Source organism: Helicoverpa zea, chromosome 14 (assembly GCF_022581195.2).
Source record: "Helicoverpa zea isolate HzStark_Cry1AcR chromosome 14, ilHelZeax1.1, whole genome shotgun sequence".
NCBI classification, from domain to species: domain Eukaryota; kingdom Metazoa; phylum Arthropoda; class Insecta; order Lepidoptera; family Noctuidae; genus Helicoverpa; species Helicoverpa zea.
The window spans coordinates 2,848,949-2,870,761 of NC_061465.1; positions in this window are offsets into that span (position 1 = coordinate 2,848,949).

The following is a 21,813-nucleotide window of genomic DNA, read 5'->3' on the forward strand; positions in this document are numbered from 1 at the left end:
CAAAGTTTTCCTCTTTATAATATTAGTATAGATGGAGATTACCATTGAATGTAATGCTGGTTCTTGAAAATGTTTTTTTTTTTTTTTTAATGTCAACAACTAAGCTATAGTGCATATTTTAAATAGTATCTATAACCAAAGCCCTTTGCAAATAAAACCTTTGCTTGAGTTGGCCAATCGAAATCAATAAAGCTTGAGTTAGTTTTGCAATAGTTGTAGTCCTAGAATTGATTTAAATAACAGTAACCTCTCTTGGATTGTTAACAAGCTAAGCTACATACTGATATTCAACTGACATCCAATTATATTCTAACTACGAATATAGTTTGAAGCCTCTCGGATTCCGAAATGTTTTCGAGTTTGTGAAGTAACATTTTCTACAGGTTTCGAAGAAGTAACATGATTTCAAATTGCTTTTGTTGCTGTAGGCATATCAGAATTCAAGTTATGTTGTTGAAATAATTGTTTCCCGAGAAGAATTCAAATGGACTGGGAGTTTCTGAAAGCGCATATTCCATCAATTGCATAACATTTTTGACTTCCCGTTATAAGACATTCTGGATTTTGATGGGTAGTCACGACTGCCAAAGATGTTCCATTGACAGAAGGGACCCAGCAACTTATCATCACGGAACTCGCGGACTGACCTCGCAAATACTTGCTTAACCTTATGAACAGTCAACCCGTGCGGCTGTTACTTCTATCTCATCATCATCATCATCAGCCTATCGCAGTCCACTGCTGGACATAGGCCTCTCCAAGTGCACGCCACTGAGATCGATTTTCGGCTTCTCGCATCCAGCTCCTGCCAGCCGTCTTGCGCAAGTCATCACTCCACCGTGCCTGAGGACGTCCTACACTACGTTTGTCGAGGCGTGGTCTCCACTCTAGAACTCGTTTACCTCAACGGTTATCGGTTCTTCGGCTAATATGGCCAGCCCACTGCCACTTCAGCTTGCTGATTCGGTAGGCTATGTCGATGAACTTGGTTCTCTGACTTCTATCTAAGTGATTCAAACATACATATTGTATGGGCAATGTATATGTTACATGTTATTAGTTTACTTTGACCTAATATGTTGTACCAATGGCCCTACATAGCCGAGCACCACTTTTTACCCGACTACGAAAGCATGGAACAGTTTCCACTTAAAAAAATATAGAAAATCCTACCATGTTACATTAACTCGTTGGCCTAGATTCAAAGTATGTCGGCGAATAAACTGTTTTAAGGTAAATCCTATCTCTCGTACAAACAGTGCTCGAGTTAAATAAATATTGTTAATGTATGTGTGATTAAAAATCTAGTTTGCTGTATACTAATGAACGTAGACCGCAGGAACTAAAATTATTTGGTTGCTAGGAATAACTGTGTATTTTGATTGTGAAATGCTTTTTTTGAGATGTTCTAAATAGTATTTGGTTATAATATACGGCCTTCCCGACCACATAGTAGTTAGCTTCCAGACAAAATTAATAAAATATTTGACACACTTTAGTATATGGGTATTTTTGGAAAGACTATGGGGAAATGGGATTTGTGACGTGACGGCTGATAGAGGATTTGTATGGTATGGAGCGTTTGTATGGAAGAAGCTGACATTGATGTGCCGACCACAAACCAAATTTGGTAGAAGGATGATGATAATAGCTGTCAGAGCTACAATCTTATGATTTTCAAAGGTACATACTGGATCACAATCACTTAAATTTCACAGCCAACAATCTATAAAATGACCACAGTAAGTGCACCTTAAACTCAATTTATCCCTTGAGCCTAATTCTTCACCACAAACATCTCTTAAGAAACGGTATAAAGTCAACATGTAATATAATGCTTAATAAAAGCTACTTTATTGAGCCACTAAAACTTGACCGAAGTAATAAAAAGAATTAACATTGATTAACCCGCTTGTTCTCTAAGACCGTGGCTAACATAATAATCTTACCCAATCCTGCCAGGATAAAAATATCCTATTAAGCACATGCTTGTGAAAATGAGTGTATCTTGTCCCTGTCTTAATACATGTGAAAGATAGCGACTGGTAATTTTATTAGCCAATTGTTGAGGCAATATTCCTTCACGCTTAATCAAATCAGCTTACATTCAGTCAGTGAAATATTATCTTTAGTATTGAATTCAATGTCAATTCAGGTATCAATATTTAAAGACACGTTTCCCTACCAATCCCAGTCGTGTGCGCACCCTGAGATCCGCATAAAAATCAAATAAATATTTTTTGTCACAATGCACCTTTATTAATAATCCGATATACTCACTATTAAATTATATATCGAACATTTATTAAAGTTACCAAAAGCTTCATATTATATTACTTTAGTACAAACACAACAGACAATAAAACTCCATGGGAGATTTTTTCTCATAATAATCTCTTTATCAAAAGAACCATAACACCGTGACGTTCTTTTATACAATTAACCAACCAATAATCAATCTTATCTCCAAGCAATAAGACTCAAAATCGTTAAGAAGTCATTTTAGACATTAACATAATTTCATAACTAGGGGCGAACAGATTTCTAATAACATATTTTGATTTTTTTATTTTCCCTCTGAAAAGATATTTCGCATTAATGGGTGGGATAAGACCCGTCTGATTATGACCACGACTTTTGTTCGGTACCCTTTGTGACAGCGTGATGTTTGAGAGTGGTCGTTAATATGTTAGGGAAGTTTCCGGTTACTATTGGGGTACCTAAAGCTTGTATTTTGGACTATTATGGATTTGTTCCCCATGTATTTTTGAAGGTCATAAGGATTAGTCTTTTGGGGCAAACATCTAAAGTATACAGAATAGAAGTCCTTCGAGTCGGACTACTCCATCAGTAAAGTTACAGTTATTTTGTAAAGTGAAAAGGTTTAGACTGGTTTACTCACGGCTTAAGGAACTCAACAGTGTTAACACCTTTTGTGTTTTTTTTAGTTTACTTCTAAGTATTTTCGAGACGGCTTATTACTACAATGCTTTTAAGGGCTGTTGGCAAATCTACTTACTCTCTGGTATTTTTTTCTTCTTCAAGAATATCATCGACATAAAAACGCAAGAATCCTTTTTTTACGTTAGATTCTAGTTTTTAGGAACACCTACCTAGAAAAATATAACTTAACTCTAAAAGTCATTAATAGCAATTGGTGATGGGTTGCATTTTGGACGTAGAAAATAAAAATCAAACACCATAACAGATGATGGGAAAACTAGCCCCTTCATAAATGAGGGGAAAGGATAAAAGGGCTTTATAGGTAGAATTAAGAGGCTAAGTCATTGCTTCTAAGGGTCATTACGTTGCCCTTTCCCTTTGTTGATTTTGTAACACGATTCGCTATACAGGGTTGGAGTTTTATATTTTTTTATTCTGTACTGAATTTCGAATGACAGGTTAAATTTTCTAACTTGAGTATGCCAGATTTTACTGTTACGATCAAAAAAACCTAGTGTTTTCTTTATTCATGAAGATTGTAAATCCCGGTTTCTTATAATATATCATGCTGCTTGGTAATCTATCAATCCGTAGTGACAGTCTTTTCTCGCATTCCTTTAAAGAAACAATAGTTAAGAATTCACATCACACAGAAAACGAGTAATTGCAAATAGCTCAGCTTAACAATCCAGCAATAAAATTCTCTAGTAAAAAGCTTAAGAAAACAATAAAATTTCCGCAAACTATCTCTCAAGAACACAATGGGATTCCGACTTTTCAAGTGCCAAACAATAAGGTCTTTGCGTGCAGTTCAGTAATAAAAGCTCTTGGAGTGCAAAGGACAATGCGTTTTTGTACGAAATACATTTATAGTTTGTTTTCTGTGACAGGTACATAACTGAGTTTCGTTATGGAAGTTAGAATGAGGTGTGATTTGGAGCGGTTCCTATAAACGCTGGTATGGTGAAATGTAATCCGCGTATGTGGATAAAAAAGAAATATTCAGTTTATTAAGTGACGATTGACAGTAGAGCATACAAAAGCAGGCTTAACTCCTGCTCTAAATGAAATATTTTTGGTACAACGCAAACTGCATGTATATTGAAAATGTCAATTCAAAATGAATCGCTGTTTTCTGGACCCTACAATGCATATCCAAATGTTATTTAAAATACGTTACAGAATCTGCACATTGTATCGAAAATAAAATAAATAAACTATGAGTACATTTCAATGCTGTAGGTCTTTCCCCTCAAGCAAAACCCCTCGAACCAATAACACAGTTACGTTATAAATAAACACTTTTAACAAAAAAGGCCAAACAATACAAAAATGGGAATAAATAGAAGCAGGTAAAACGCTGACAAAAGAGGCGTACACTAAACACGAGCGCGCTAATACTCAACAACTATTAAATGTTCATTGTTCTTACACACAATAAGAAGTGTACTTGGAAGGATCCTCATAAAACTGGCGTTAAGATCTTATTATAGAACATTTAGACAAAAGACTAGCCTCTTTACAGGTATAATATACCTGTGTTGTTTATTGCAGCATTTGTGGAATTAGATGCGGATCTTGTGAATGAAATTAATTAACCGACTCGTCTTGATGGAAGTGAGGGAAGAGAAACAAGACGGACGATGGTAGGCAATGACACAATTGGAGCTATACTTTACAAAACAGACTAAAGTAATTCTAAATAAAGACACTTGAAAGGTAGAAACGAAAACATGATCAAAATATTGAAACCAAAACCATTCGAACACCAATAAAAGCTTCAATTGAAGCTTATAAATAGAATATCGGATTCCCAAAATTGTAGCTAAAATTAAACTTCAGCCTGTACGTCTGACTAGTATTTTACTCGTCGACACGTTACCTCACCGAGAACGTCCGAAACTTCATTTGCTGGTTTGCGGTTTCCTATTGAGATGTCGTCTGCTACAAGAGCCATCAATTCCCTGGCAGAATGTGTGGCTGCCAAATTGACACTCACTATTCCTGTTGCTGCGTCGTCAACGGTCAAACTTGATCTCTTATGTTCCAGTGCACATTTTCATTTACTTTGATCTTTTGTTTACTCCGAAATTACACCGAAGACCTGACAAACAACTTTGGCCAATTAAACATTAGAGATATTTTTATTTATTACAGGTTTAGAACCTTAATACAGACTCAGACTTAAGGCAGAACTCAGGTTTCCCAAGTCTTCTTTTGATTCTGACATTTTGAGTCATATCTAAATGACATTAAATCTTAGCAAGAAACTCGTTACTCAAATATCTTTGTGAATAAAATAGTTTCTCTACGACTCTTCCACTAACATAAGTGTAGAACCACTGTAAAACATACGTAAGACAAGTGAAACAACTTTTATTACACCTTAAAATGCAAGTGGACGTGACTTGGACATCATTTATACTGCTGAAGTTCCTACAAGAGAACAAATTCTACCTGTGCGTGACTACTTGACGCTCAGTTTACCCTGAAAGAGGAAATTTGGCGAAAGATTTCGGACATGAGTACATAGAAGCTGCTCTCTAAGAAGGTGAATCGGATCTTTCCTTATTGATGCAGATAATTAATCTGGTGTTTGATCCTGTGATTAAGGGATTTTTGCGCCATTGCAATATCGAATACATGTGTCTTTTGTCATTAGTAACTTATCAACATTCTCAAGAGAATCATTATTTTATTTAAAAATATTACTATGCTTAGTTCAGATGGAAGTTACCATTGTAGTACCTCGAGATTAAATTATCCTGCCTATTTACGACTTACGAAAATGACATGTGTGAAGCTGAAGAGTCAGATATCCTAAAAAACACAAAATACTTTTCAAATCAAAATCTATCCAAGCTTTTGTATATACACTAGTTTTTGCGATGTAGAAAAGAAAACAAAGATATCGTTGAAACGCGTTTGTCTATAAAACAAATAGTTTTAGCCCCTTCCTCTACTTTTCAATGGAGCGTTACTTGAAACTACTAACGCGAAACGGCCAGCTGCAACATAAAATGAATGCTTCCATACCAACATTAGATTAGTATTGGAGTTCTGCTTTATAATTCTGATAATTTGTTAGATAAAGACAATTAGATTTAAGCCTGAATATCCATTGTTTAGACACACGTACCCTTCGTTCGAATTATAAGTTAGGGATGACACGATGGAGAAATCAATGAAGAAAGAGTAATTTTTGAAAATCATCATTCAGAGATTTGAAGAATTATTAAGTCCGCCAATGTACCAATTTTGTACATAAAGTATAAATAAATAAATTATGAACTCTTGAAACGGTTCATTTTTCAATGCAAATGATGACAAAAATGTTAAAGGAAAACCAACGATACCATCTGAACCCCTGACTCAAATGGCAAGAAATTTAGACACCCTATTACCCCTTAAGCGTGCTACAAATTACCGACCAAAAATTCAGGAAATAATGCCCATAAAGTCTTCTAGATGACGTCACGCGCAAGCCCTAAGGCGCCTTCATAAACGGATGAGTCACCAACGCCACCTGCCTTCTATAATGTTATTAAACAATCTATAGCCCGCCTCATTGCAAACATGGCATTATTTGATTAATTTCTCTACCAAAAGGATATTGTATTGAATTTTTATTACGCTGTTTAGTCGGGTATGTAGTTGGGTTATTATCGGAAGTGCTTTTATGGGTTGATTTAATTGCATGGATTTTGATGTGCAATCAGTATTTATTGTTTTTTGGAAAATGTCTACTTTCCCATAATAATACTATGAGCTGATATTCCGTTATTTCTTAGAAATGTCTGAACTATTTTGGATCAGTAAACATTTGTAGCAGTAATTTACTGGCAGCAAATGGACTAAATTGTTGTAGAATAAGTACTCGCGCCGTTAAACAAAACATTGCAATCTTTTGCCAGCGAGCTCCTATTCCTCTTATTTCCAACACTGCATCTATGCAGACAGGTAGACAATCTTCCCATCACCTCCCAAGAGACACCATTAGTACCAGCAGTCGAAAGCACGGTAAGTAATAAGCCCCACTAATCATGTGACCTCGAAGATATGTTACCCACTATTTCCTTTATAAACAGTGGTACATGTTTCTATCCTAATTTGGCGGTCAGCAGCCCTTAACCATATAGAGACTGATTTGTTGATTTAGGACACGAGATGAGCAACTTAATTATTCGTGCCGTGCTTCTTTTTACGGGGGGTAAATAAATCTGTGCAAGGATATATGTGGATGATTTACTTGACGGGTGAATTCCTTGATTTTTTTATTTTGCGTATCAATTCGCACATAATGTCAATAAAAGAAATACGACAAAATCTGATAAATATACAACACCTAAAAACATCAGCAAATAAGAACATTATAAAGAATCGAAAGCTTTCAACAACTTAAAAGTTGTTGAACTTTCCGAAACTGAAATCTTCGAAAAACAGAAAAAGAAAATATTCTGTCAAATTCACAAAACTTATTCGCTTAAGTAGTCGACGTAAAATTATTAGAAAGGAGTATTATAATAATTTTTGTACACGATATTTCTCTATACTCAGAAAATCATAGCAAATCCTCTTATCTGTAGTACATCCTAAATTATTTACATTACCTTGGCTGTCCATTACAGCCCCTAAACGCATCCACTCCCCGCTAGTTTCGGGAGTCCACGCCCCGCGTTGTTCAGCCCAGTTGTCATCTAGCTCTCGATAAGGGAAGCACGCGCGTTCGCTCCCCTCGTGAACTCAACTTTACGAAATTGTAGCTTCGTTTTCCGAACTCGATTATTTTCTTTTTTTCGAAAAAAAAAAATTGTGGACTTGTGTATTGTGTGTTTGACGTGTTGGGATTTTCAGAGGTAAGAATTTAATTACTTTTTATATTTTTTTGTGTTATTAGGTTTTTATTTCGGAAATGTGTGAGGTGTAATATTAGAAACGGTCAGCAATAATTGAGGCCATTTGACGACTTGGTTATTTATTCACACCCCGTCCTTGAGTGGATTCCACAATATCTTTATTTATCAATTATTAACCTATTGATTTTACTGTTCATATTTTATTCAGTGTCTTTGTCGGAATAATATTATTTTACATTTCCTTCCAATAGGGAAAAGGATTCCTTCAAGTTGATAAATTAAGTTACTTTTTAGCTTAATGTATGTATGTCCTTATGTATTATTTATCGATCTAGTTAACCAGTCCCATCGATTTAATGTGATATCAAACACACATAATTCTCAAACAGGCTTTCTAATAATCAAACAATTGTTCTTATTCATCGTATTGCAGTACTGTATAGCTTTATACATCCGTCTTCTGCTCGATATACGCCCTGATACCATTGTTTAGCTGCCCCTTTATCCTACAGACCAGTCACCAAGTCTATTCTTAGTGCTAAATCCATTACGGACCTATGTGTACCACTCTGCCTGTCTAAGTGTCAATTGCAGTATTGGCCATATTGGATACAGAAGATTTCAATTTTCGAAGCCGAGTGTGATGTGCCAGTAATCGGGACGAAAATAGTCCAGTTATATTAGTGGAACTGATTTTCTGTTATTGGTTGTTTATGGATTTAGATAAAGCTAATACGGCCGTAGTAGTATAGGTATTTGTTAAAGTTGAATTTTGAAAATGGAATGGAATGGCATATTTGCAAGGATATGGGCATTTGGGCAATGCAATGGAGCAGGCTTTTGGCAAAACTAGTGGTCAACAGTGGACTGAAATTATTTCGTTGAGAGATGTTGATGAATGACTTTGAAACTTTAAGTTATCGGTATTATATACTTAGCATTTTTATTAGCGTTATTCCTTATAGTGATAGACATATTTTTTTGTCTAGTAATAATATGTCAAGACTTTTAAGACTTTTGTTTTATTCATCTTGGTAACCTATTATTCAATTTTGAAAAAAACTCCAGTAAGCTAAATATACTACTACGGCTACTTATACAAAAATGCTATTATTTAGTATTTTTAGATACCTATAGTGTTTTTTTAATTGTTTTACTAGGATATTTTTTGTGTTGTAAATATCTATATAAATTAATATGTAAATATTGAAAATTGAATAATAATTCAATAATTGGCAGTGCGAACATTCTAAGCGAGATGAATCTGCGTTCTACAAATTGTTAGAGTTCAATAAGCTATGAAATGTCAGAGAAATTGGGAAATAACTTATGAAGTTATAAAAGTCGCATTTAGTTATCGAAAGTTGATGTCAATACCCTTTTATGATATTGTTATTCAAATATGACTGATACATGCTTGAATTTTTTTTTCTTAAATATTCAAGAATGATATAGGAATGAAAGTTTAAACTACTTTTGCAGAAATTGCTAAAATATATACAATAATGCGACCTAAATCGGCTTGTATCTGGATATATTAGGTACTAGCTGTTTCCCTGCGGTTTCACGCCTGTACCGGCGAAACTTGTCTCCGTACTCGGATAAAATATAGCTTATGTTACTCGGGAGTGAAAGAAAGTGCAGCTTCCTAACACCAAAATAATTTTTCATATCGGTTCAGCGATTCGGTGCCTGTACAGGACAGACAAACACAAAAATATTTCCTCTTACACACATGGGTCTTTTAAATAAGTACCTCAATACCTACATGACTAATAACACATTACCTTCATAATACCTACATGCTTGTCAAACTACAGTCAAAAGCTATCTCCCCACAACACAAGCTTTATCAAATGATTGTATTAGCTCTTACGACTGATGTCCGCCAGCCTATTCATTGTCGCACACAAAGATTATCCGACGATCGACATAAATCTAATTCATCATTGACAATCGAGAATCGAGTATGACAAGCCTTAGATTATTTGGACTTGTATTATCGAGTCTGAAAAGGATTTCATTACATTATGTTCGGTTCTGTTATTGTATGGGGACTGGGGAAACCTTGTTTGATTTATTTATAGCAGATTTGGGTGGTTCTTTTTTTGAAGCTGTGAATTTGAAAAAAAAAATAGAAACATTTCTTAAAAAAAATAAAATAAGTTTAGCCACACACAAAAGTGTTCAAAAAAGTACTGGAAACTAGTCGCTGATCGAGTATTCATTTTACGATAATCCCCGCAAAATATTTTCACGAAATACTCAGAACAAAAACAGAACGTTTATTATCGCTAACTAATTTCTACTCTATAAACACCTAGAAATTCCAAATAACTACGAAGAAAAACAAAAATATATTTTCAAGGATTCACGAACTTTCAGACAGCTAACATAGACAGGCATTATATTATTGTGTACTTTGAAAGACCAATATAAGCACACAAAAACATAATACCTCAAAAAAAGTCAATTAGTCCTATTCACTGCCCGAAATTGGTCTCATCGCGAATTTCTTTAGAAAAAAAAAATGTAAAGACAGGCTCTTTACGTGTAATATTCTGGCCTTTAATAAATGGCGGAAGAAATACGGCGGAGAGGTATTCGGAGAGATTTTTTTAAAGAATTTTCATTGTGAGTGGTCGTCCACAAAGACGGGGAAGCTCAACACCAATTAGTGTCACTCGTTTATTAGTTCGCGAGGCTTCGGGGAGGCGGTAAACCCGGGTGCGTGGCCCGAGTGAAACGCGGACGCGGCTATTTTCGTGTTTAGAAAAAAAGCATATCAATTAATAACAATATGCCAAAAGTAACTTTACAATATGCTTACGTTGACGTTGAGCCAACTAAGTATAGCTTGCATTTTGTGGCTCAGATATTACGGAGTTATAAAATGATGTACGTATGTAAAATAAAGTACAACTTAAAACAAAATTAAAACATTTAAAAATTAGACGGATTCGTGCTAATTTTAAAAGAATATACTGTATAAAACTAAGCCACAAACTGAATTCGATATTTAATCGATGAAAAAAAATATTTTCTAATACTTCTACAGGCTTTTCAGTGAATGATTTTAATACTGAAGTTAATTATCGTGGCTTTCATTCAATTGAGAGAGATCTAGACAAGACGCAAAATATGAGCACGCGATAAAGATATGCACAGACAATTGCACTGTTTATACTTTAGATAATAACTCTTATTGGCAGTCGGATAAAAAACAGATAAGAATTTACTGTTCATTGTTGAGACAGCAGAATTCAATGCAGCTTCAATATCTATGAACACAGCATTTTACTCTAAATACGATAAGATTGAACAAAACTGGGCCACCAAGGCAAGAGCATCTATTGAAACATTTCTAAGAAAAGAGATTTTGTTTATCTTGATTGATGTTGAGGATCATAAAAGCATTATATCGCGTGAAATCTCTGTTGAAAGCAGTGTTCATTTCTTTATATCGGTATTGAAATGGGTCTATCATGTTTAACATTCTTTAGTTGTATCACAGTTTATTATAAATTAAATAAATAAAGTGCGACGACCATCTTGCTTTGTCATTCTGATCTATTTACAATTTCTAATACAATTATATTTAATACTAGATTTTGCGACTTCATCGGCGTGCTAAGGGCATGAAAAAGCTAACTCATTTTAAAATTTCTAATAGGTATACATATGTGAGAATTCGACTTATAGGTACAGCGCTCCAAGGAAGAAGAAGTATGCATACCGACTTAGTGTCACGAAATAAACATTACTTAAGCAGGTCTCTAAAAGACATTATCGCTTTTATCTTATGCTTTGAATACCAGATTGGTTCCTGAACCATTTTCCAGACTAAACCCAGCGTAAATAGATGTTACAAGAGTGGTATCTAATGAGAGCCATATTTTTCAACGATGTGGCATTAGAATATTTTAATCTGAATTTATTACTACATACTTAATTTTTATGGATAGATAGATGTTTTTGGAGCAAATCGGAAAATGGGCTACCAATGAACACTCATTAAGTATTCGAATTTATAAATCTACTGCTTTAAAAAAAGATGGAAAATATTGAGTTTCAAGCTAGCCAATGGGCTCACAACAAAAAAACAAAAGAAGGCCGCTTTTGTAAAAATAAATTGCAAAAAAATATTATGGCTACTCAGTAAAAATATAAACGGAGAAAGGCTTTTAATAGAAAATAAAGGGCTCATCAAGTGTCATGCTTAAATAAGTATCTTTTAAAAGGTTTTTTGAATATATTTTCTGAAAGTGCTTGGAGATCAAAGAATACTAGTATTAGACTATGGGCTTACCTGTGGCATTTGTTTCTTTACTACATTTCCTACCAATATGAAAATGATAGCTATGACAAATCACATTCGTTTTCACAAGTACGTATACCATTTTCTTAAGGCATTCCTGTCATAATTATTTTGCTGGAATATTGTATGTATTTTAATGAAATAAAGTTTGTAACTAGCTGACATAATATAACTTCCGTAGCAAAAATTAAGAGCCCAACAAAATAAAAAAGTACCGAAACTAAATTAATTATTTCCTTTGTTTCACGTTTGTTGCGACTTAAAACGTAATGTATTGTGTCTTTATTCAGCCATTTGCCGTCCCAGCTTTTAGAAATAAAACCGGCAAACAGCACATAAAACGAAGACTGGAAGCTTCAATCGAGTTCTCTACTCTGATGAAGACCATCACTAGAACTAAAGGGTCATAAAAACACAATTTCGAATAACAACTTTAACGTCCAAAGAATAGGAACGAGAGTCCTTTGTTTTAATGCGGCTGTCAAATTTCCTTTACAGTGTTGAATTATTTCTCTATACGAGATACAATAGCATCGTTACGGATGGCCTGAGAACAGAGATGTATTTCAAACTTTGTACTGTGATGTATGAGCAATCACATTGTTTGTAACAGTCTGTAATTTACGTAACAATACAATTTATACTAAATCAAAATTGCAAAACTGACCGTTTGAAAAAAGAACGAATGGTCAGAAAAATAAAAAAATATATTCTGAATTTAAAAAGCGAAGAAAAATAGAACTATTTGAGCTACATTAAACAATCATTTGCAATTCGCATCGCGATTACATAAATCGAAGTTACCATTACAGTTCAATCACGCTTCAAAGCTTTGTAGATATTAAGCACTCATTAATAACTCGAGGCACAACTTGAAAATTACTGTTCAAAGAATAATAATTAATGCTGATCGGCTCAAAGTTTCAGTACCGTGGGCTATTGATTTTTCAAAACTAAAATAATTCTTATGAAAGTCTGCTATTATACTAAGAATTGAACGCCAGCAAGAGTTTATTGAAGTTGTTATAAGTTTTCTATTGGTTTCTATGCGAGCGTAATAATGTGTGTTAGCACATTTAAACATTATTAAATAAATTCATAACAAAGAGAAAACGCAAAAAGTTGGCTTATTAACTTGGAACAAGACCGTGAATAGATAGTAAGATAAACGTTTTGAATAAAGTTTGTTATTGAATTTTATGAATACGCCTAGTAGGTAATTTTATATATAATTCTAGGCCTAATTGGATAATGTAATTTTATTAATTAAAATTATTACTTTTTATTGGACTTTTAAGTTTTTAGAGCTCATTACTTCAATGGTAAGACAGTGAAATGGGTACCGCTTAAATATTGTTGCTAGGTAACAGTAGACAGAGCAGAGGACATTTCAGTAATGATAATTTATAGTGTATTTCTCTCAAATCAGCAACAATTTAACTACCCAGCCTAACGTCTAATAGTAAAAGATCTACCGTCGTTATCGTCTTAATTGTTTAAGCTCTAATTGTGCTAAGTAAGTCTACTCGTCTATTTGAAACACTTAATTCACTTAATAAGACTTAGTAAGTCATTCGTCAAAGTTAAGATCTAAGTTTGCGGGATCCATCAGTGAGATAAAGCTAGATTGTACTGAGAAATTTGTTGTAATTATTATTTATTATTTAATGCTAGGAGTCAAAACTATTGTAGGGCAGACTACAGTACTGAAAAAATCCTGATAAATAAAACCCAATAGGATTACCCGCTAACTGTAGGTAGACTAAATAGTCGGCCGACAGTTGGCCCGATGGGTGGAGAAATACGTAAAAAAATGTTGTTTCAAAGTTTTCAGTCGTTCTGATACTGGCCAAATACCTAATCGATGTTATGTGCGGACTACATCATCATTCATACTGATTTATGAACCCAAACAAAACGGTCGGCCGAGTAAAAGTTGGCAATATACTTTACTGGTTCCAAGAATTCAGGATTCTACGTTGAACAATTGCTAAATTGAGACGGTTGAACTGAGCTCCTCAAAATATGAAGAAGCTAGGAATGCTAGAAATTGAAAGGTTTCAAGTGATAGCGAGTGCTTCTTGACCTGAATGTAACTCTTTATTAGAATCCAATGGAAACTTTTAGAAAAAGATTAAAGAATATATTGATATTTGTATTCACTTGTAAACAGGAATAAACTTCGTGGTACATAAGTGTTCTTAATTTTCTACTTACCAGTAAGTGGTTTTGTCCGCTTACTGAGGTACTTCCCACACCTGAAATAAGTATAATGAATAGCCAGTTTATTATTCCGATATAAAAGCTATATTTTTGTCAAGTTTGGTCAAAAGCCTTTCAGCTATTTGCACGAGAGAAGTTTTAAACATACACACATAAATAACATACTGTGAGCTAACATAGCGTGAATTACTTATTAGCTCAAGTTAACACCAACTATTTGCAAAGAATTATATTTTGCAATCGTTTCTGAGATTCTAATATTATATGAATAAAAATATTATTAATATTATATGAACAAATTCTAATATTATATGAATTAGTTAAAAGCTATGTTCCCAAAAATTTTGTATTTGAAATCCCGAACTGTTTATTGTATTTCAAAGGCAATAAAAATGCATTAGATTTTATTCCACCTGTTACCGCACACATTCAAACATATAAATACCGATACAATGCTACAGGTTAAGCCTTTACATTTATTGTGGCACGGGGATTTTAACTGCAAAACTAAACAACGTAATTTATAGAAATATAGACTTTATTTGTTTCGAATTTAATAGTTACAAAACAAATAAACTCTCGGTAACAATAAGGCACAATTTTCTATTGCTATGGAATTTACGAGCATTTTGGAACCGTATCTAACTGCCTTATGAAATGGAAAATCTTAAACTGCATCGAATTTATCTACTTCATCTTGTCGTGTGGACTCAAGACTTCTAAACTTGTAAGTCAGCAATCTATCAATGGAATCATGAAATCTATTAAGCATCAAAAACTACTACATAACTAGCTTTCTAAACACCACATTCCCATAGAAAACAAACACCCAAAACTTTCTTCCCTTTACTTTGTTCCCAAAATAGTTCTGTCTTGACCAAGCCATATCCGTTCATAAGCCTTAAAGCCGTAAATTTGCCTAAAGGCGGCTTCCATTATGCACCCGTACGAAAGGCCTACTGGCTCTGACAGGAACTTACGACACAGCTACCGCTTTCACACCAAGCCTATTTATAAATATGGCCTTTTTTCTGGGAGTTTTACAGGAAAAATCGTTAATAGTATTGGAAATGAATTTGTTTGTTTGAAAATTGCTGGACTGATTGAAATAAAATGAAGTAAGGGAATGAAAGAACAAAAATATATAAAAATGTATTTTTTGAGCTACATCAATTTGTTTGTCGTTCTCTCCCGGTAGATTGGCTAAACCAATTGGAATAAAGTATGAAATTGCTTGTACGGTATAGTTACTCAGTTTTCTGTTTGCAAAAAGTATCTAGTGACGCGAGGGTTACCACGAGAAACAGCTAGTTCTACGTTTAAATAAAAATAAAAGTACTGGTACATACAGCTTTTATGCCATGACTGGTATATTTGATATGAGTGTGCATTTTATGCTTAATACCATTATTCTTTTTGTAGAAAAATATATTTCTATCAAATAAGCCAAGTAATATATTTCATCAGTTACCACGTATTTTTTGTCAGATAGTTATCTTCGCAAAGGCAATATTCCGTAATATATCTATTATACTCTTTTTCATTTCAACGCTGCCTCTATTAAAAAAAAAACAACCCATTATTACCCAATTAGGACACCTTTATTAAATGTATCCAAAAATTGGACACCTCAAAATTGGCATCCCCAATTCTCACACATTTTTAGACCAAAAATAACTGAATAGCAGTTATTTTTCTTCTCATTGTTTTATACCACTTGGTGATAAAAACACCATTGACCAAAGAATATAGCTACTGTGAAGGGTCAAGGTCATCCTGTCGATTAAATCATTAGCTAAGTTAAAATCTTCTTTATGGAGAATGACATCCCCAAACCAACCCGGTTTTTAGACCAAAACTGTTTTGTTATTCTCCTTCTCATTGTTTTATATCACTTGGTGATAAAAACACCATTGACCCAAGTATATAGCTACCGTGAAGGGTCAAGGTCATCCCGTTGATTACATCATTGGCTAAGTTATAGTCCTCTTTATGGAGAAAGACATTCCGAATTCTTCTGCATTTTTTAGACCAAAACTGTTCTGTTATTCTCCATCTCATTGTTTTATACCACTTGGTAATAAAAACACCATTGACCCAAGTATATAGCTACCGTGAAGGGTCAAGGTCATCCCGTTGATTACATCATTGGCTAAGTTATAGTCTTCTTTATGGAGAATGTTATGGCGTATCTTTACGGTTATGTAATGAGAATGGACGCGCTGTATTCCTCAAGTAAGTCTTGAATTATGGCCTTCTGGAATCATCTATTACTTGAATTGGCTATAATGTAGTTGAATGATTTAATTAACTAAATTATCTTCAATCTTTTCCATAGTCTCTCTCTGCACCAGTGGTATAATTATGTGGACATTTAATAACGAGGTAAAAACTATGTCTGCTTAATTCATCTTTCATTTCTTTGTGAAATTAATTTACACCTTACTAACCGTCATTGGACAATTGATTTACATTACAACTTTAACAATATAATTGTAAGGCATACCAAACGTGTTTCTAAGAAACTTACACAATTATCCGTTGCAAGATTTTTTTCATCATTTTCGCCAAAATCTATCTTAACAAGTGACAGTCGCAAAAGAAATACAAAGGGGCACTTTTAGAGTTCTTGTTACACAATTACTACAGAGAACCGTACTGTGTGCCTATTAAAGAAATTGAATAAGCCCAAAGAATTCCAGCCGCAGGTAAAATTCTGTGCCTATACAAAACGACAGGTGAACGTGCCTAGTGATAAATTTGAAGGATTTTGTTTGAAAAAAACATCTCTTAGGGTTATTTGAAAAAGGTGCAGGTACAAATAAATAGGCAGGTAGCGTTGATAATTTGTGCACTCTGGGTTTTACGTAGTTTTTGTTGGACAAAATTAGGAGTGAAAAAAGTATTCCTGCTTCTTTTAAAGAAACAGTTACTAGATTTACAATAAGACAATAATACACTACGATTGGACCTACAAATAGATTTAAAATTACCTATTTATAGAAAGCTTCGCAACGCTTAAATTTAATAACTATTTCAAATAATAAATACAATTTTGATTAAAATTCCACCAACACAAAGGCCTAGTAAAGTAAACGAAAATTATTAATAGACACCAAACTAAATCCAAACAATTATCAATCGAAATCATACCTATTATTTTTATTTCTTTCACAGAATCCAAAAATACATCTCTAAAATAATTTATTTACTTTCTAATCCTTGGATCCTATTATCAGGTATGTTCCAATTCCCTCGGCATCAGATCCAAAATGGCGTAAAAGACAATGTTCTTAAAAGATTAACGTACCTACTCTATAAGGTTAAGACGATTTCCATCTGAGTAGAAAAAGATAAGGCTTACCATAATACAGCGTATCCGAGCATTTCGAGTATTCCGGGTATTTCCTCGATGTTTGAGTATTTTCGGGTATTTTCGTAATGTCAGTGAATCCTCTTAATTGAATTTAGGCTGTGATTTCATTGGACGAACGTTTATGGGTACTCAATAATGTGCCTTGTTTTCGGCTCTGGGTCATTAACTTTTTAAATGTGTTTGTTTGATTATTTTAAATGTGTAAACTGTCAAGATTTTAACGAATATTAATAGTACCTTGATTATGAAATCCTACTGAGTTACCAGTTACAAAATCGTTCGTATTCGACACAGGAAAAATGTGAAACAAAACGAAACCAGTTCTAACCCACTAACCATCAACAGACCATTCAATATAATTGCCAATAATTTTACAAAACGAGTGCTTTCAGAAGCCAAAAAGGCGTAATATTTTATCAAAACAAATTCTGCGATAAAAGCTCACGACGTTCTCGAACGTTCGGGCATTCGGCTAATGGAACCAGAGCTTAACATTAAGTAAGCACGTACCTCGCTCGTATTATTTTAATGTGGCATTTTGCGAGCGTGACAAAGATCAAAGCAGTGATTTTACACACTTGTCTCTCAAATTATGTGAGAAATTTCCTAACAAACATTTTCTTTTACAGTTTTCTGTTTCATTAGTTTTTATTTGTTAAGGGTTAATTTAATAATATGGGGCAGCTTTTGAATTGAAATGAAACTAATTTTACGGATTGTTACGTTTTTATTGTAGGGATAACGTTTTGTTTTGAAGTCTTTTCGTGAATGTGAGGTTTTACTTTGTTTAAAAAAAAACCTTTTTATGATGACATTCAAAGGCCTTTGTAATAGTAGAACTAAGATTAAATCATCTTGAAAGAAGTAGGTTATTTTATTACTTATCTGTGTCTGGATCAATGGGACAAAAATATACCTGTTTTTGTTTGCCTGAAGGCAAATCTTTAAAAATAATATCTCAAATATAACCTTATTTCTCTTTGATATCTGTTTTATTCAAAATATTTTATTTCGACACTGGAATTTGAGTGTTCAGAAATTGTAAAATTGTGTTGCCATTTGAAAATATACCAGTATTCCATTTGTGGTGCAGGTAAAAAGGTAGGTACTTTATAATAATCATTGAAACTGGTAGTAGAACCTTATAAACGACATATCATATAGCTTAAACACCATTCATTATCAAATAACAAAAAAACCATTCCGGCAAATTCTATTTTAGCTATTTCTGATTTATTATAACACACATCAAAGCTGATATAAATATTTATAACATTATTTATGAATAATTAATTACAGTACAAAATAACTCGCGGTTCAGGCGTCAGACAATATTCATTTGAATATTATGTAAAAGCGCTTTCATTGAATGGTTACAGATTTTAGGTAGGACACACATGATAAAGATTTACCTATATACATTATGATATCTACAGTAATGTATTATTTATGACCATTCATGTATAACACATAAATTAGTAATTTATCACTATGTATTTCATATAATTAATGGAGTGTACTATGTGTGGTCTTCTTGTCAGATTTTGCAGAGGTTTTCATTATAGTTGTTTATATTATGTAAAATCGAATTAGTATAGAGAAGTGGCGTTGAGCTTGTAGATTTACAATTTAGACAGATGAAGGCAATCGCAGGGTTTTTTTTAAATAAAAAGCTACGCATAACTGTTCGTTGACATTTTATTGAGATATTATCATAATTTCATTATGATTAGCACTGACAATTATTAATTTCGCCAAACACATTTTTGCTGCCACCCAAAGCTTACACGAGCCAAGTTATTAATATCTAAGTGTATTATTGTTTCTGTCCTCTGTCAATATACTCCAAACATAAATCAAACAAAGAACAAAACTTTATTAAAAAGAATAAAGACATGTTTTGTTCAAGACAATGTAAATAAAAGAAGGAACAAACAAAAGGTCCCAAAACGAAACGCTGAACTTTTGCTAGAGTATCTTTTTACAACTTCACTCGAAATAGGTATTGCGGGCGCGATTCGAGGCAGAATTAAATTAAAAAAAAGCGAGTCAAGTGCGAGTCGGACTCGAGCACGAAGGGTTCAGTACTATTATTTATAAAACGATCCATAATTATAATACATTTATAATAGTCTGTGAATTTTTCAAACATCTACCTGTTGTCGTTATCGATATCGAGCAAAAATTAGCACAAAAATCACGTTTGTTATATGGGAGCCCCCCAAAATATTTATTTAATTCTAGTTTTCAGTATTTGTTGTTATAGCGGCGACAGAAATATATCATCTGTGAAAATTTCAACTCTCTAACTATCACGGTTCATGAGACACAGCCTGGTGACAGACGGACGGATGGACAGACAGAGGAGCGAAAACAATATGGTCCCGTTTTACCCTTTGGGTACGGAACCCTAAAAAGTTCGATCGAATGCGGTCTCAACGATCGCGCCACGGTAACTGTGATGATTTTAAAGAATTCGATTCCTTTTGAAATGTGAGAAAAGGTTTCTGGTTTTTTCTTTTGTTATGAAATACGAAACGTTCGTAATGACATTGTTGTGAGCTCTGAATATGGATTCTAGTAGTAGTAGTTGGAGTTATAAGTAGTTTGCATTATTATGTAGGCATTTGTTTTTTTTATAATTCTTCCAATTTTGAAGGTGCTGATAGTGTGAGCGTATGATAACAAAAATTGAATTTTCTGTTATAAAAAGCAAAGAATGATTTTGTCTTTTTAAACACAATTAAAAAACATTTAATATTTCAGTAGATCGATGAACCTTCTTAGATTTCATTAACAATCCACGCTCAAAGACATTTCATTATTTAATAACCTAGGTATTAGTCAAAATCAAAATGAAAGAACATTTTGAACAAAACTTGGAGCGCACTCACAAGACAAAGGCGTTCTACAAAGCTGCTTTAAAAAGTAAAACGCAAACATGATTCGCGAATCCTCGCACGATATTAAACTTTTTACAATAACAAAAGACTTAAGTGCCGAACTTTAGCATCTTGATCTAAGAATCCCTTTAATTAAAAGCGTCGCGAGCGCGTCAAGGGATGCCCTTAAAATTTCAATTCCTAATAACCATTTGGAAGGAACAAAAAAGTCTGCAAACAAAGTTTTTTGTCTCTCTCACACTGATTACTCGCCTCATTCGCGTGAAAAAGAAGAACGCTTTTAATTAAACACGCTGATGAGCTAGTTTCGTGATGTGTAATTTTCTTTTGACGACAATGTTTTTGTGTTTTGTTAATTTATTTCGAGAAAATGACTGTAATAAAAAATCGCTGCACAGCATATTGGAGTTTTAATTAGTTGCTTTAAAATTCTTATGTACGAAATTCCCCTTTTGTTTTCACTTGCCTTTATTAGTCTATTTCAGTCTTCACATTTTTGATGTAAACCATATCGGCTTACTAAAAAAATGAACAGACGCTCCTAAATAAACAAAATGATAGACAATGTTATGCTAGAGGTGCATGACGCGTCATATTTCATTCCCCTATTGGAAAGCATATTATCAAAGCAATTACGTTAAAAAATGATAACAAAAACGCCGTATATCCAGAGGGTGAATGCAGCATAAATGACTCAAAGTCACGTGACATGTTCCGGTGCGTTCATTACACGCCTCCCCACAAATTAGGCTGAGTGCATGCGATACATCCGATACCCACTCCAACAAGTCAATGGCTGAATGAATTACGATCAGTTTTGGTAATATAGTACCCAACGCTGAGTCATTGTTTTAAAGCCTCCTGTTTAAGTGATTATGTAAATTTATAACAGTTGCCTACAGTGGAGCCTGGGTTTTATTTAGCGCAGAATATGGACGAACTTATTTAATATAATTTGACTACAACTTGTTTTTTAGGACGTTACTTTTACGAACCACTTATATTAAAAAAGTAGTACGTAATGTTGTTAAAAATGTAGGAAGAGGTAAAAACTGCTATCTTAATATTCAGAAAGCGTCTTCCGAGTCAGGAATTTATTAAAACTTGCAAAAAATGGTGTTAGCTATATTATTTCAACCGGACTTTATGCTGCAGCGCTTTCAAAGCAACTCTTTAATTTATTTTTTGTTTGTT